Here is a 5,188-nt window from a genome sequence, read left to right on the forward strand (position 1 = left end):
TAAAAAAAAGGAAAAAATAATCTGGGTACAATGGTTTGCATCTGTAACTCCAGAGCCAGGGGAGCATATACAGGCAGATCCTTGGAGTTCATTGGTGATCTAGTCTAGCTAAATTGGTGAACTGCAAATTCAAGGAGAGAGCCTGTTTCAAAAAATAAGGTGGAACACAATGGAGAAAAACTTGACATCCACCACTATCCTTTACATGTACGTGTACACACACACACACACACACACACACACGTACGTGTGTACAGATGCACCTTCTTGTATAATCAATGGCTTACACACATGCACATACCCATATAAACACCACTGACCTCCACCTTCACACTCATATGACACAAAAGAAAACTAAAATACTTCATAATTAAATAATTTCCCCAAGATCAACTATTAAGTGGGAGAACTTCGAGCTTAAGTCATGCTATATAAGTTCAAAATTTGCTTTCCTGATATATTCTGCTCAGTCTCAGTATTTATTGAGGACCCTGCCACCAGACCACAGTATCTGCTCTCTCACTAAACCCTGCCAGTCTTAGTATTCTGAATGTGCACCTGTTGACCGTTTCTTCTGCAATGCAGAAGGTTTTCAGTGTGTCTATTTTTGTGCCATTACAGCTTCTGTGCTGTTTATTCTTGTTATTCCCAAGATCTTTGCCCAGACCAATGCTGGAGAACATTTCTCAATATTTTTATGTTGGCTTTGTAATTTTAGGTTTTACATTTAATGAGTTGTTTATGTTTTAATACTCTACTGTGCAGAAAGGTGAATGTGGTAAACACTGAATCATAAAGTGGCCAGAAGGGAGGATTTTGAATGTTCTCCTCACGAAGAATCAGTAAATGTTTGTGATGGTGGGCAACTCAGATATCTTGGGTGATTGATGTGCAATGTTTGGATCCATCAAACTGTACCCAATAAAGGTGCATGCTTATTTCTGTCAATAAAAACACAGGGACAATTTATTAAACTACCTTAGAGTTTGACAGTCCCCTCCCCTCCCTTCCCTAGCCTTCCCATCCCTTCCATTTGAGACAGGATCTTGCTATGTAACTCAGGTTGTCTGAACTCACTATGTGGTCCAGATTGGCCTCAAATTCTTGAAATTCTCCTGCCTCAGAGCTTAAGTGATGGGATTACAGGGGTTTGTCACCATAACTTGCTCTGCCTGCCATTATTTTGACAATGAGTTCACCTCCATCCACACCATCTCAGCATCTTGTTTACAAAAAATATTTTGGATCCTTATTTGTGGGGAGCCGACAGAAGGTGGCTATCATCTTTGCAGCCATCTTGAGCCATATACCTGACAAAAGACTTGATTACATCAGCCTGCAACAGCTGAGCACACTCTGATAACATCTTGTTTTAGATACCCAGGATCTTCCCTTGGGTGTGTGAGACTTAAAGGTGTGATTTAGAGCCAAGACTTTTAAGGTCGAGACTTAGAGATCAGATTTTGAGATAAGACCTAAGGGTAGAAGTAAGATTTTGAGATAAGACCTAAGGTTAGAAGTAAGACATATGAAAGGGAGAGGCAGACAGAAGAGTTCAGTACAATTTTGAGTACAACTTGGAGTAGGAATTAGGCATTAAGGAAGAAGACACTTGGACTAGAGAACTCAGAAGAAGATTATTAGGTATTAGGCACTTGGAGGAAGAACTTGGAATTAGACATTAGGCACTTAGCACTTGGAAGAAGTAACTTGGAACTTGGAGGCACTAGGGACTAAGAACTAGGGACTAGGAACTCAAGACTTGGGACTTGGACTAGGAAGAGAGACTGAAGAATAAATGGGATTGGATCGCACTCTGTCTGGTCTCCATTCTTTGAGTCTGTTCTCACTCTCTCTCTTGCTGAACCCCAAACCCAGAGTGGAGAAGCAGTGCAGGCTCTAACAGTTTAGCCCCCAAGGCTTTTGGCAGTGCAGGTTCCGACATTGACAGAGTGGTCCGTGACATTTTGGCCCCCAAACATGGGGCAGCTCGGACTGCAACACTTATGAACACTTTTCTACCCTTGAATAAAATTTAACAATCAGAATCCTATGTGCAAACACAAAAATTGCCCCTTCCTGTAAACATTTTATTCCTCATATCTTAGCTTTGTTCTTTTCTTTTTATCATATGCACCTGACTTTTTTACACCTTTAAAAATAAGTCTACCTATAATCTATTTTGTGCCGCACATAGTTTGAATTTCTCTCTTCCCAGCAATATCAATTCATTAATCCTCTGTTGTGTACTGTATCTTCCTGTCAAACTTATAGCCAGGGACCCTAACCACACTCTACTTACACGTTACTATACTCATACACTGAGAAAATTGAACAGCTGTGCCCATTTGGATGATGCAGTTTAGTTATATTAGCTGTTAGATTGTGATCCCTTGGCTGTAAACTGCCCTTGCATTTTCTGATTTGTGATTCTGGACAGAGATGCTTAAAGAGACTGGATTTCTCTTGTCCTGCAGTAGAACCATTGTGGGCATAATGAAGCATAAGCATTTTGTACTTTTTAAACATCTCAACACTTTTTCTGGTAGTATATAGATAATCTCATGATTTCATTCTATTATTTATCAAACACATCATGAGTAATGGTATGAAATTAAAAGCATTTTTCTATTTTATATAAAATAGTAAATATCACTATTAAAGACTTATAATCTCAATGCAGTATATCCAACTGTATCTAGATATATTTAACAAGAACTGCTCACTATATTCTACATTGATTATAGTATGATTTCAATAAACATGACTTTTATATTATGTTTAAAAACATTAAATTATAAGCTAATTAAAAAATTTGAACCCAATTCTTTTTTTATTGAATATTTTATTTATTTACATTTCAGATATCATCCCCTTTTCTCTTTTCCCCTCCCTAGAACCCCCTATCCCATCCCCCCTCCTCCTTTTTGCTTTCATAACATTTAAATTACATGCAAGTATTCAGGTCGGTTCTAGGTTGAGGCTCTAGCAATACAATAGATGCAAATAGTCAAAGAACAAGCAAGGCATTAAACACGATTTTGTGAACACTCCTGTGATCACTGTTTCTAAAGGCTTCTTAGGATGACCAAAATATCTGAGCTAACTTCCCTGTCCTAGCCCAAAGTCATTCTCTTGTCTGAAGCCTACTTCCTTGTTCTAGCCTAAAATTTAGATTCCTGCCTGAAATTACTTCTTTGTTCTAGCTTAATGTCAGATTCCTGCCTGAAACCTACTTTCTTGTCCTTGGCCAATGTCATATTTCTGACATTTCCAAATTTCAAATTTTCAAATTTCAATGTCAAATTTCTGACATTTCCAAGCAGCCCATTTCCTTGTCCTTGGCCCATGGCAGATTCTTGCCAAGCAGCCCCAAAAGCTCTCTGCCTCTCCCACTTCTTTTATTTCATTTTGTTGGTTATTCTTATTTATTTACTTGTGAAGGTTCTGTCTGCATTTGCCCTTTATTACTGGATTATTTGCCTTTTTTGGTGTTTAACATTTTGAGTCTTTATACACTCTGTATATTAATTCGTTGTTGGCTGAATAACCGGAATCATTTTCTCCTATTCGTTAGGTTAGGCTGTCTCTTCACTTGGGTGATTATTTTCTTCTCTGCTCAGAAGCATCTTGCAATCCTACCGGTCATTTATTTTTTCTAAAAGAAGATTAATTTATTTTCATTTTGTGTATATGTGAGTGTCTGCATTTATATAAGCGCAGCACGTATATGTCTGGTGCCTGCAGAGGCCAGAAGACGGTATTGGATTCTCTGGAATTGAGATCCCAGGCAGTTGCAGCCTTTCTGTGCGTGTCTCGAACCAAACTTGTGTCCTGTGCAAAAGCAGCAAGAGCTTTTACGCACTGAGCATCCTTCCAAGCTCCAAGGGTAACTTTTCCCAGTCAGCTCTCACCTTTGTACTCTGAGACACTGTCTCTCTTATTGCTGCCACGCTCCTACTCTCGGGTAGTTGGCCTTTGAATTTCCAAGCAATTCTCCTGTCTCCACTTTGCATCTCGCCACAGGATACTGACACTGCAGATGGTTGCTACTGCAGTCAACATTTATCCAAGTTCAAGGGATTGACCTCAGGTTGCTAGGTTTGCAGCAAGTGCCGTTACCCACGGAGCCATCTCTCTAACCTTTAGCCCTTGCTCTTATTACATCTGGAGTTATCAGAGTCTTTCAGAAAACTACCCCCCTGAATCTTGACGTGCTCTGTGCTGTGTTACTCTGGCAGTTTCTGTGGCAGGCCTTATGTTACAGTCTTTGATCTGCTCTGAGTGAGTCTTTGTACAAGGCGAAGGGTAGAATCAGATTTTGTTTTTATATGTAAGGAGTTGTTATCTTTTGAGAGGTTTTTTTTTTTTTTTTTTTTTTTTTTTTTTTATGGGTCAGGCCTTCAAGTTGCAACATAAGTTTTGGTCATATTACCTTGGTAAAAAAACTATTCATGTTACAGTTTTATTTAGACTAAAAGAAACAGAAGGCAAGTGAATATTTACCAAAATCGACTTAACACCTTGGAAAGGTTGGAGAAACCATTTTTGATGCCTTACTCGCTCTGCTTTAGTACATAAAGAGCAATCACATGACAAGTTGCAGGTAAGCTCTGTATGTAGAGGTGACACACAATGCAGAGTCAAGCACTTTGTGAAGTTTCTAACTATGTAGTTTGGACAAGTTACTTTTAGTCTCCGAGACTCTGATTCCTCATGATCAAATGGAGATAGTAAATGACCTCCTTAGAGGTGGCTTTGTTTTCCTGACAGGACCTCCTGTATCCCATGCTAGCCTTGAACTAGTTATGCACCTGAGAATGTCCTTGAATTTCTGAATCTCCTACCTCTACCTCCTGAGTGCTAGAATTATGTGTTTATATGTACCACTGTGCCTGAGCCTAGACTCGATGCATTTATCAACTGAACTCCATCTCCAGCCCCTCAGGGAAGTTTTAAGCAGATAAAATCAGGTAATTCATGTGTGATTCTTTGCACTGCACCAGAAAGCACAGAATCATAGGTACTTCAATGGGTCACAAAATAGAAGTATTTTCCTATATGCCAGTTTATTTGATTTGAGCATTTTTCATGTATTAATGTGTTCTGATTGCCAAAAGAAGTAAGCATTATTTAAATACTGACAGCAGAACTGGTAAGCCTGGCATTTTGTGAACTATCACCTCAA

Source organism: Arvicanthis niloticus, chromosome 11 (assembly GCF_011762505.2).
Source record: "Arvicanthis niloticus isolate mArvNil1 chromosome 11, mArvNil1.pat.X, whole genome shotgun sequence".
Lineage (NCBI taxonomy): Eukaryota > Metazoa > Chordata > Mammalia > Rodentia > Muridae > Arvicanthis > Arvicanthis niloticus.